At 34.9% G+C, this 13,280-nt stretch overlaps 1 long non-coding RNA gene across 1 annotated transcript; it reads left to right on the forward strand.

Annotated features, from left to right (window-relative positions):
* The first annotated feature begins 1,460 nt into the window (after nucleotides 1-1,460).
* Nucleotides 1,461-2,087, forward strand: LOC141671702 (uncharacterized). Its single transcript, XR_012555229.1, has 3 exons — nucleotides 1,461-1,516; nucleotides 1,845-1,886; nucleotides 2,071-2,087. It is a non-coding gene; the product is annotated as an uncharacterized LOC141671702 (long non-coding RNA).
* The last annotated feature ends 11,193 nt before the right edge of the window (nucleotides 2,088-13,280 follow it).

The raw sequence follows: 13,280 nt of genomic DNA on the forward strand, positions 1-13,280 counted from the left end.
GGTTATATCACTAATATATATATATATACATCCATACAGTTGGATCGTTGAAAAATATTTTTAAAATAATCGAAATACCAATTCACGATTAAACACTAGTTAGGTGTACCAGTCAAATTGATGCTTAACTGTTAAAATGACTAATCAAATAATATTATCTTACTATGAAATTTTGGTTATTTCACTAATATATATATATATATATATTACTAATATATATATATATATAATCTTGGTTACATTATCTTTATAATGATATTTATTTTAAATATTATTATAATAATATTTGGTTGACTTCCTTCATCCAAATCACTTCCCCCTATATATTCCCCCTTTTAATTTTACTTCCATGTTCAATAAAACATAAACCTAATTGGCCGGTTTTTCTTCATCTGGCCGCTTCTTCCTCAGCTCTCTTTAACCTCTGTTTCAACTCATCAGACCCCAAACCAATACAACTTTAGCATAATCCAACTGAAAATCGCAACATCCCTGTTAAACCTTCCCCTCTAATAAAAGTCTTCTTCTCCGGGGATTCTGATACGGTTGATGAGATGCAGCAACGATGTCGTCGTGGCTCTCAGCACCCAGTTGTAATTAGTTTCCAAACTTTTCTGAGTAGTGATCAACCAGCCACTGGTTTTCAACGCAGACCAACTGTTTGATTGTTTGTGCAACAGTCTAATATTGCAATTGCTTACTGTGTTCATGGAACCCTCTCTTTTTTTCTTTAATTATCTCTTTCTTTAATATTGTTGGCTGATATTTTGTAGTTTCTATCATTCTCTCTTTCTCATATTCATGGAACCCTCTCTTTTTTTTCTTTAGGGAATTCACTTGCGGTCTTTTGAATGTTTGTATAGCTTAACAGGGACACCTGGGCAAATGAGGCTGTTGCACAAACCATTATTTCTAATTTTATCTTCTGGCAGGTTTGTTTTGTTCTTTTTATAACACTGTCTTCTTTTGTTATACTGGTTCCATTATATTCCTAGTACATTAATGTATTGCATTTTTTCATTAGGCATTCCTAAATATAGATTGCTATTTTGTTATGAAAATATTGTTAAATTAAATGCCTGTCCGGAAGTTTACAAGTATGTCTTCTTGGTTGAATTGTTAATATTTGGTACTTTTTGTTTGGACATTGTATTTGTGCAGTATTTAAAATATAGCCAACTCTAGCCATATGCTCATGTTTATGTAATTACACATTTTATTGTATATTATTAGTGTAATATTTTAATTAGTTAGTACGTTTTTTTCCTTTTTACGCTTGGTTTTGCCCAACATTATGCAACTGAAACAATTCGTGTCGCACATCATAGGCTGGTAGGTATAGTGCTTATCCAAGGGGGTAATGACTGATTATTTGATTAAATCAGTTTCAAGTATTTATCACCTACAATCTAGAAGTATATGCTGATACAATTGATAAGGATTGAAGTCAGAGTGCCCGAGTATGGTTGGACAACTCAAAAAGTATTCCATCTCATGAACTTTATTGTAAATGGAGGTAATTTGAACATCTAATGCATTGATAAGTATCTTTTACCTAAATATTATATGTTGATGATTCTGAATCTTTAAATTTCAGTTCGAGCCATTGTGTTTACGTTTCATGTACAAGTGTTTAATGTGTTTCTGACAGGTTGTTGCTAATTTGGGTCTTGTTGTACCTGTTTATGATATACAGTCCATTAACGGAGGGTTTGTGTTTCTAAGTGATGTGAGTGATGGTGCATCTACCTATACGGTAACATATAAATGTTATGGATGATGGGTGTAGTTTGTTTTGGTATTAGAGTGTGGGATTTTGATGTAGTGTTTGTGGTTGTTGACAGGTGAGTTTTAGATTGGTGATTTTTCGACCGTTTGTTGGGGAGGTTGTTACTGCTAAGCTATTGGAGTCCACTCCTAATGATTTACGCTATAATGTCTTTTAAGTTGCTTCCTTAATTCATACTTATGTCTTATAGCTACTGCATTCTTTCGTACAGGATTTTACTTGGTAATATAGTTTTAGGCACAATCATACTTATGTCCCCTCTTCACTTTTCATTGTTGCAGGGACTTTTAGTCGTGTGAGGTGCAGATTTTTTCCAAGTTTTCTGCTGTTGGAGTTCTCTTGTTGCCTGGTTGTGCGAGTTTACTTAGGATTTGGCTGTGATTTATTTTTTTATGATCCTTCAAAAGTCGATTGCTTCCGTTTTGTCTAGTTTCCCTGTGAAGGTGTCGAGATGGTTCTGCAACAATTGGAGTAGGTGGTTGTGGACTTTTCTTCCTGGGTTTCTTAGTTTTTATTTTGATTTTGTTTTGATTGGAGGGAATTAGCTGGTGCTCTTTTGGTGGTGCCAAATGTGGTATTTTAATTTATTTCGGCCTATTTTTGTTTTTTATTCTAAGCCTTTGAGGCTTGGATTGAGATTAGGTTCTTTTGTAGTTGGTTTTGTTCTTTTATTTTTTTTTTCTTATTTGTTTTCCTCTTGAAGGTTTGTTTCAAGAGGTAAATATTTAGGGACTCCCTTTGTATATTCTTTCTCTTTATATGTATTTTATATGTATTTACGAGACTCATTCTCCTTTACCCAAAAAAATGTGTTCTTTCACTAGTTTTGATTACTTTTTATTTGGCATTGTAAAGAATTTAAAAAATGACCGGAAACTGAAAAATCAGGCTATTCTGTAAATACAAACTTACGACGGTTGTTCATCACATATTCCGTCGTAAGTTACTAATTTACGATGTATTTTTTCGTCGTAAATTTATGTTTTTATCTCATTAAAAGTGGGCTTCGTAAAGTAATATCCGACGTTTTTTCCGTCGTAAGTACATAACTTACGACGTTATTATTCGTCGTATTATTGTATCTTACGACGATAAATTCCGTCGTAAGTAGATTTATTATTTTATTGAGTATGTGGGCCCCAACTTCCTAATTTGCGACGCAATTTTATCTTGTGACGAAAAAACGAACTTACTACTCGACCAAAAACGACGATTTTTTCCGTCGTAAATGGCTCAATTACGACGATTTCAGTTCAAAAAAACCGTCGTAAATGGCCAGATTTCTTGTAGTGCATTAAATGTCTCTAGATTCATCTACACATATGTGAAAAAATTAAAGGCACATGTATTCGTACTTTATATATTTAATGTATTGGTCTACAACCATGTATTATATAGAATGACGTTTACAATTTGTAGTGAGTCTTGAACTATAGCATTTATGTAAGTGTCTAAACCTTTCTATAAATCTTGTGAAGATCATTAGAATAAATATAAAAAAATTAAGTAAAAATTATGTTTTGTTCAAATGTAAATGTGTGTGAGTCAGCATTAAAGCAATATTTTTTCTTAAATCATTCTCTTGTTTGAGTTTTGAGTGAGAACTTTTCTTCCATTATGGAGATTTTTACTAATGTATATATGAGGTCCAAAAAAATTAGGGAATGAGGTTTTATACGCAGTTTCATAATGTTTGCACATACTTTTGTTGCGCTCTCACACATGTGCCACCATTGATTGCATGTTCAGCATTCTCATTAATTGGATGCTTGTAGTAGTGAAACTTGGGCGGTCTTCATATCATCCGAATGCGGGTACCCAGCACTCGCATCTGGTATACATCCAACACTTGCATCTGGCATACACGTATGGTGCAAGAATACGTGTATGGATAGGGTACCCATCACTCGTATGTGGCATACGCATGTAATGTGCACACATGGGAACATGTATGTTTTTCTGGGCCGTGTTTCAGGACTTATTATTTTGGGCTATGTTTAAGTAAATAGTTATATGTTATTTTCACCCGAAGAATCACCTTCACATATTTTTATGGGTTTGACAACCAAGATCCACTATTCATCCCTACTATATCTACACTTCTTTAAGATGATCACTCAGGGGTTTCCCCTGAGTCAAAAAGAATATATAAAAATAAGGATCTTCACTTTAAATAAATTTGTTATCATATACATTACTATGTCAAATATAATATGGAGATATTGAAAATTATTAGATGATGCTACTTACTACCGAGTTATCGAGTTGTATAGATATAATACCACTCTCGCAACGACAAACCCATGTATGTCCTCCAGTTTCGATATCCACTATCGCAGCTCCAAGGTTGGTTCCTACATGACCCAAAATATAAGGATATAATATAAAAAGAAATATAATAAAACGAATCTTTACGCTAATTATAACAAACATAACTTCAATTTACGTACTTTAAAAATAAGAATAGTATGTACAAATATTCAAGGTTATATGTCAACTTTTAATAGTTCCTTGTTAAAAAATTAAATGCTACTACTCTTCTATATGTGAAAAAGTGAGTATTTTCCTCATCTCTGGTGGGTAGATCTTTATTCTTCACAGATTTGCCGTACCTAACCCTAAAGCTTGGGCATATCACATCTTTATATAAATTAAAAAAAGGTCACATAATATTAAATATCTTTATTTAAATTTAAAATAGGATATATAATATTTAATCCAGTTGGAGAGAGAATCTTTGAACTTACTGATTAAAGTTCGACTGCCATTAAAGTTACAGTCTGTATCCCAGATTTTACCATTTGAGGATGCAGTACCAAACATTATAGATGTATATAGGTCCTTGCAAAGACATTAAGGATAGGTGATGATGTACTAACTATTCCCTAATGAAGTATCCACATGATTCGGCAAATTCGTCATTATTTTGAATATCGAGAGGCCATGCACACTGTGGTACTCTTTTCTCCTCGTAACGAGATTCTTGTGCATCTTTATCGAGTAGCACACGAAAAATGCCAAATGACAAATGTTCAAAAAAGCAAGAACTTGTAAAGTTTTGTATGTTGTATATAATATGGAGAAGTTCTCTAGCAAATAAGAATAAAAATGGGTGATTAAAATTAAAAACAAAGAAAAGTACTAGCAATAGTCAGTACAACAATATTATCAACAAAAAGCATATAGATGTTTGTTTAATACAAACCAAATAAAATGTATTTGTCTGATTTTACAACTGGATCGTGTACCATGACTTGATATGCAACGTCTTTGAGTGAATTAAACATGTATCCAACAAAATGCATATAAGTAATTTATTATTCACAATATGAGTTAACAGGAATATTCTTTTTTTCAATTTAATTTATATACCAATTTAATTGATCGTTTAGATCAATATCAATAATAATATATAATCTTAATGTGTTATTATTGATTTATTCAAGTGGTCAACCAATTTTACCTTTTGCAATATTTTTTTGCTAATTTAATATGGACTATCCATCAAAGGTCAACACTCTTTATCAGCTATTTAGTAATAGATATCATGACTACACAACTTAATTACATGAGCATATATTACCTTTGGACATACCAAGGCTTTACCTCTTATTGGTAGTCACATACCTCTTATTTGCTTGGTGAGATACACATCGCTTTATTTTTCTCCTTATTAATCTTTGTTAATGTGATTGCAACCGACAAACATAGTTAAATTTTAGTTGATTGGTGATGATGTTGATTGTAATGGTTAATATTTAATGTTTTTATAGAAATGAGTCAATATCATAGAAAAAAGTCATCAATTAATGTGTACTAACTTGTGGTGGATCGTATGGTCTTGATATGCATTTGGTGGTATGCATTTGGTGATATGCATTTGGTAGTGGGCTTGAATGTTATAAATGGTGTCAGAGTTCTATTCGATCAAAAGTGTAGAGGCAGTTCCCGGGTTCCGTATGTGTGTGTTTGTAGGCTCGACCAGGATATCGACTGAATAAAAAGAGGTGTTTGTAATATCTCACATCTATAGTTATAAAAGCATGTACCAAAAAGCTAGTTTTTTTACCCACATAAGATGGATTGTTGTGTGTCGGCATGACACTGTGTAAAGTTATTGAAAGACTTGAGTTTAATATCAATACCGATATCAAATATTTAAATTTAATATATATGGGTGGGAGGACTTGGGCTGAGCTCTGATGCCATGTTAAGTTACCAGTTGTCCTGAAATCTTAAGGTGTTCGGAATTGGGCTTATCACAATCATATCTCATATCTTAACATCCTTCTCACTCGAAAGCCCGTTTATTCGGGTTTGCAGAGTGGATCACGAGGTGTGTTATCCCTTTTTGGGCCTAGAATGCGGTCAATTAGTAGTTGGGGATCTTTTCCCATTTATGGGACCATCATAAAACATATTTCTTAATTACCCAGTGTGGATCTCCCTCCATTTATTTGGGCCCACCAAGGTAAAATGTCACTAGTTTCAATAATTATTGAGAATATCGAGGGTAGTAGGGAATTGAACCTGTGTCCTCCTCCCTCGAGCCTGAGCTCTGATACAATATTAAGTAACTAGTCCTTCTAAAACTTTAATGTGGTTGAGGAAAGGCATGAATAAGATCTTATACTCTTTAATACTCCTCCTTAATTGTACAATATTTTACGCTACCATTGACAATAACAATTACAACCAATACCAATATCAATAACAACAACAAATATTTAAATTAAATATATGGGGTAAGAGGACTCTAACATGAGTCCTTCCAAACCGAGTTGTGATACTATGTTAAGTTACCGATTCTCCTAAAATCTCGAGGTGTTGAGAATTGGGCTTATGAAGTGTTATTCCCTAACAATACAACAAGAATTATAGAAGGGGGGTTGAATGTAATTCTGCATTCTTTTTGAGATTTTAAAACTGTTCTAACTTAATATATATAACTGTGTTTGATTTGCAGTGATGCGGAATGAGAGAATTGTAGAAATCAAAACACTAAGTAATAAAACACAATCTTTAAAACTTTCTGGTGGATTTGAATTTTCCCACCAGAGATATATCAAATTGAGAACTCTGTGAAACTTTGAATAGCTCACAGCTGCTTACAAGTTGAACAAACAAAACTACAGAGATATTCTTATAAATGATGCCTTATATGTTTCTCTGAGAAATGAAATTGCTTATTTAATTGTTATACTTGCTACACTTGGTTTATATATAACCAAGTTTACATGACAATAAGAAAACATAATAAAACAAAATATATCTAGCCTAACGCCATGCTACTTCACTACTCTATTCCAGAAACTTTGAATATCTTCACATTTGCATGGAAATGGTAATGCTTCTTTGTTTATCAAATCCTGCTTAACAGGCTTCCATATTTCTTTTTCAAACACCCTATGCATGTGACTGTGTTGTCACTATCAACATCTATTTTGAATTTGATCATCCGTCGGGACTATATTTGTCATCCGTCAAGAGTCTTGATGATTACCCGTAGGGAGCTTTGTTGATCATCCGTCGGGAGTCTTGTAGATCATCAGTCGGGAGACTATCGGCCACTTGACTCTATTTCACTTATACAGAATTACAACACCTCTGATATTTACAATTGGTCAACATATTCTGCATATCAATCTAGTAGTCAACATGACTTAGAATACCCTATACAATCTATTAGACTAAACCATGTTGTTTGTAGAAATGTGCTACAATACTTATTTGTTACATAAGCTACACTCTCGATAGATGTGAAATTGTCATCCGTCGGGACTATGAGGTTCATCCGTCGGAACTATATTAGATCATCCATCGTGAGCTACAAAATTCACTAAGTTAAATCTACTAAGCTGTTTTGTTTAACTCATCATCAAGTTCACAACATATTTCTAACAATCTCCCCCAATTTATGTCTATTGGAATTAGAGCCATAAATTAAGAGATACTTGATGATAAGAAAACACCCAAAAGAAATATAGTTTAAAATATAGTAGATAAAACTGATAAGTGCTACAATTTATTAAAAATTGAACAAAGCAAAGTGTATAAAGAGTTCTCACAATTATTATCAAGGTGCTCCTCTAGTCTGAGCAGATGGTTTCTATTTCCTTGATGGTCTGGATTTCTTCCCAAGCTTCATGTTATTTTCTTCTATTTGATCCTCCAGTTGTCTGTGGAATTCATGTTCATCATCTTTAAATACATCCAGCTTTTCTTGCATTTCCAATAGAGTCTCATTGCTAGAGATACTCAGTTGGTCATCCAGTCTGAAGAATCTTCTTACACCCTTTTCATCCATGAATTCCATCATCCAATAAGGCCTCAAATGCACTCTACTTCCTGTGAAGGGAATTGTTAGAGTTCTTGGAAGTGCATTCTTGGCATTATTACTCCTTAGATCTTCTATCTTCTTTAGGACTAATTTCCTTGCAGTTACATTGAAACCAAACTTTTTCTTGAAGGATGAGAAGATCTTAATCAGTATAGAGCAGCTTTCCTGAAGAATCTTGTGAAGTGGCCATATGATTTCTCTCCCTCCCTTGTACTTGAAAACTAGCCTTTCAGGAAGATGTCTATAAGGATCAATCCCTCTTACTTCTTCCAATACATCCAAGTAGAGGTTTATTTCAGAAAACTCCTCGATGTCACAGATGTATAAGAGATCCCCCTTATTGGCTGTAGGTTAAGATTCGGTTAGGGTCTTGGTTCTGAAAGTCACAGGCTTCACAATCTTGATTGCTCTACTCTTTGTTTTCTTTGGCTTGTTGAAGATAATTTAATTGAGTTCTGGAATTGACAAACTTTCCCAGTCTGTTGGCTCATTCTTAGGAATAATAGGCTCACCATGAAAGTTCATTATTGGATCCACCTTGAATTCCTCATGCACCATTGATGGAATGAATGTTTGAGTTGATGTTGTAGACTTTTTGGGAATGTAGTCCTCGATCTCATCATCAATGAAGTCCAATTTTCTTTTTGAGTGAAGCTTGTATCTGAATTTTCTTTTCTGTGGGGATCATTTTGCATTTGTTGATCTTGAACTTTAGTAATTATAGGTGGTTTTTTAGAAATCTCAGTTATAGATTTGACAGCTTAAAGTTTGGCCAAGATAGTAGCTTGCTCATTCTTTTGTTTGAGCTTCTTAGCATCTAAAGCAGCCTGCTTCTTTTCTTTTTTTGATTCTTTCTTTTTCTTCCTTCTTAGCTTCTACAAACAGAGGTTGTCCAATCACCACACAGAACTCTTTTCCATTCCTGTAAATTTTGGCAATTCTCTTCTTTTGAACTGAATTAGATGGATCTTTTTAAAATACAATTGCCCTTGCCAATAGCTTCTTTTCATCTGGCCTCGGTGTTTCAAACATAAGATCCACAGGATTTTTGTCTGAGAACTTTGAATAGTTCCTCTTAGGCATCAAAATTAGATTAGCTTTTGGAGATTTGATGCATGAAATTTGGCCTTTTTCCAAGTTGCCAAGACTCATTTCATGCACTGAGATTTGTTTGACTTGAGAATGGTGATGAAAAGTCTTGTCTGGTTTCTGTAGCTGACCAAATTTCTTCTGAATATCTGCATCAATCTTCTTCCATTTTTCATCTAGTTCCTTCTCAACAGCTGCAACATCAAGCATCTTGGGATTTGTGTTTGAATCAAGTTTAGAAGCTGTTATTTGGATCAGATCAATGATGTCCAATACTAGTGGCTTTGGCAAAGTAATTTCTGGAATAATTACTTGACTAATTTGAACATTTATCACATGCTCCCCCTCACTGGTTGGCTCTACTTGACTAACTTGAATTGATGATTCTTTCTCCCCCTTTTTGTTATCATCAAGTAGAGTGGAGGTAGAAGTTTGTGCAACCACCAGCTTTTGTAGCAACTGAGTTTGTTGTGCTTGATGAAGATGAATAGTTGTGAGAGAGGCTTCTACAGCTTTCAGTCTAGAGTCCAAAGAGTCCACTTTGGCTGCAAGATTAGAATTTCTCCTCAACTCTCTATTGATGTAAAGTATTGTTGTGTTTGGAAATGTAGCATCCAATCTTTCAGAGACATTCTTCTTGACTTGGTCAATCTCATTCTTGATTGAAGTGACATCTTGGTTGTGTTGAAGAGCTTGGATTTGATGTAGTTGCAGAGAGTTGAGATGTGTCTGTAGAAGCTTCTTGGTGCTAGCATTGGTAGTGGCCTGAAGAGCATTGTGTGTCTGTTGGATGATGTGAAAAAGAGTTGTCTTTAAATGCTGTTTATCACATTCTTTAGAAAACACCCAAGGAGGAATGTTTGATCTAGAGTTGGGGCCTGCTTCTCCCCCTATGTCCATGAACTCTTCAACATCATCACCATCATCTCCAAAGAAGTCTTCCGACTCACCAGTACAATAGTCAACATCATCACCAACTCTAGGTGGCATGGCTGTGATGGCATCCTTTGCTTTTTGCATTAATTTAGTTATATACAACAAGTTAAGCATCTTTACTGCATTTTCATTGCCCTGTCCAGCCAAAAGCTTATATGCTGAAATAGGATGAGTAAATGTCTTAGCATCCAAAGAGATGGGATATATGGCATCTTGATCATGCTGAAATAGTTTCTCTCTGTCTGCATCATTGATATTCATTGACTCACTTATAATAATGTCCATCTTTATTTCTCTTGTACCTGCATTTCTCTTATTTTCACTATTTTCTTGCATCAAGGGCTCCCCTTGGCTCACCACCCTCACACCCTCACCTTCACCTACTAAGGTGGAACTCCCTTCACTCACTTTTGCCAGACTTGAAGAAATAGTCTGCATTGTTTCACTCCTTTCCTCTCCTTTTGCCTGGGAGCAACCCAGCCTCTCACTCATTTCACTCCCTTCCCTCGGTCATAAGACTGATTGTAAAACTACTAACTCATCTACACTTGTAACAACTATTGATTTTTCTGTGTGTGTAGAGAGTACCAACGGATGAGGAACATCCATAAGGATAGTAATTAGGTTAGCCGATGGATGGCTGCTGTTAGGCACATCCATCGAGATACAATCACTAAATAACGGATGAACAATATCAACCGGAAGAGAAGATATGAATGAGTTTGGAGTGGAGACTATTGTAGACTCTGTGCAGATTGATAAAAATTTTGGCACATATGTCTCAATAATTCCTGAAAGAATTGGCAAGTGAGCCAATAAATCATCTAAAACATGATGCTCACTTGCACTAGATTTTGGTTTCCCCAACAGAGTTAAAGAAGCGGAATCAGGAATTGATGTGTTAATCATATCCACATCCAGAGATTTTGTGGGAGAGTTTTGTGTTTGAGGTGCTTCTATCACTAAATATTTTGGCTGTGATTCCACATTTATTGGAGCCACATCAAGCTAAATTTTAGATGGTGCAGTGACTGAGACTTTGGCTCCAGTTTACACTGTGTGTGTTCCCTATGCATTCTAAGGGTTTTAGATCTCTTCTTTCTGACATAGGTTTGAGGTGAAATTGTGTCCCTTACCCTCTTGGCCTATACTCCTGGTTGGGAGCTTGTTTCAATAGCAACATCCTTTTTGGAGGATGAAACTAAAATTGTGCTAAATTTTTTATTACCTACCACAGTTTATTGGGAAATTGTGGTGTGGCTAGGCTAGGGTACACTTTCCTCACCAACCATATCCTTAAGGTTTCTTTGATTTTCACGCTGTCCCTCACCCAACTCACTACCCTGCACACTCCCCTCTTTAGGTTTGGTAGATTTTGCAACTAGTTTCTTTTGAGAGAAACCAGAGGGGGCTTTCTTTGTTTTGGATTTTGAAGATTTTGTTTTGGTAGCTTGGGTAGGCATCTGTTGGGTCGTTGACATAGATGCCATAGCTACACTTAAAGGCAAAGAAATTTGTGAGGTTGGAAGAGTAGTGACAATGGTGCTTACCTCACTTACCTGAGGGCCCTCCATGATTGGAAAGTAGAAGAGGGGCACCTCTTTGTGGTGACTTGCTCAGTTGAGATCTGCAATGATTCTTCTTTCTTGAACCCAACAATTCAGTTTATTGGTTGGGTTCTCAATAACAATATTCTTAATAAGATGGTTAGCAAGAATCATAAAGAATCTAGCATAATAGACACTTTTACCTCTTTTATTAACTTCCCCTAGCTTATAGCCTAATTCAAACATAACCATGTCACTAAAATTATGATAATTATCAATAACTAACATATAAAGCATTTTAAGCATGGCAGTATTGACATAATCAAAATTACTTATCTTACCAGAAAATACCTTGGTAACTACGGAAATACCTTGGTAACTACATCACACAGATAACTCCATTCTTTTCTAAGACTTAGCCTCCTAATATCACTTAACATAGAGGTAGGCAGTGCATAGCCAACAGAATTAAGCATGGTAACTAAATTAACATCTGTGTGTGGAACAGTAGTAGTGTTTTCAAGAATCTTAAAGCATGATTGAATTATGTCACTGGTAATGCAGAATTGCTTACCTTTGAGAGTGAAAGATATGGTTTTATCTGTAGACTGGTATACAGTAGTGGTCCACATCTCTTCCACAACTTTATAGTAGATTCTGGGTGATTCCATCATAGCGTAATAGAGTTTACATCCCTTCATAAAGTCCATCATTTTGTGAAAATCTTCAGATTGTGGAATTTCCTTGTTCACAAGAGCTACAAAGTTGTCCATTTTGTATAGGAATCCAGACTGAGACATGATTTTGTCTACTGGTGCCATTGTTAAGGTGAGGGAATTTGCAGAGAGAAAGAGAGTATTTGCTTTGAAAAAGAAGAGAGTTAGAGCAACTGATTTGAGAATGATAAAAGAAAAGAATGAAAATGAATTTTGCTTTTATACTATCTCAAATATAAACTGTTAAGAGTAATAAACTAACCAAACAAAATAGCCCAAAATAGCCGTTTCAAATAAATAAGCTGTCAAAATTCTGTCAATTATCCGTCGTGATATACTTACAGACTGTAAGTATATCCGATGGATAATGTTAAGAGTTCCAACAGCTGAGATGGAGACAATTCGACGGATGAGAATAAAGCAATTATCTGTCGGGTATAAAGTAATCCAGAAAAGTAATTGATTTTTATTAATATATCACTACAAGAAAAAGTTGAATAGATATCACACATTAGACATCAGTTGCGGATGCCACTGATGTTAAAAGAGGTAATAACATCACCCCATATTTTTCAGATGTCTTTGTTATTTGAAGGCATCGATTATTTAACAACCGATGTCTAAAGTTCTCTAAAATAAATCAGCACGGGCCACTTCAATTTGTTTCCCCCCTTAGTGAAATTTTACAAAACTTTCCCTCATTTGTTTGCCAATTATTCCCCCTGTCCAGAGAAACTAAAAACAAAAAAAAAGTAAATCTCTCACAAATGTATCTCTCGTCTCTCAACCCCCACTGAATCTCTCTCTCTCTCTTTCTCTCTCTCTCTCACTCCTCTCTCACCACTACAACATTCGCTACTCTA

Source organism: Apium graveolens, chromosome 7 (genome assembly GCF_009905375.1).
Source record: "Apium graveolens cultivar Ventura chromosome 7, ASM990537v1, whole genome shotgun sequence".
Taxonomy (NCBI): Eukaryota; Viridiplantae; Streptophyta; class Magnoliopsida; order Apiales; family Apiaceae; genus Apium; species Apium graveolens.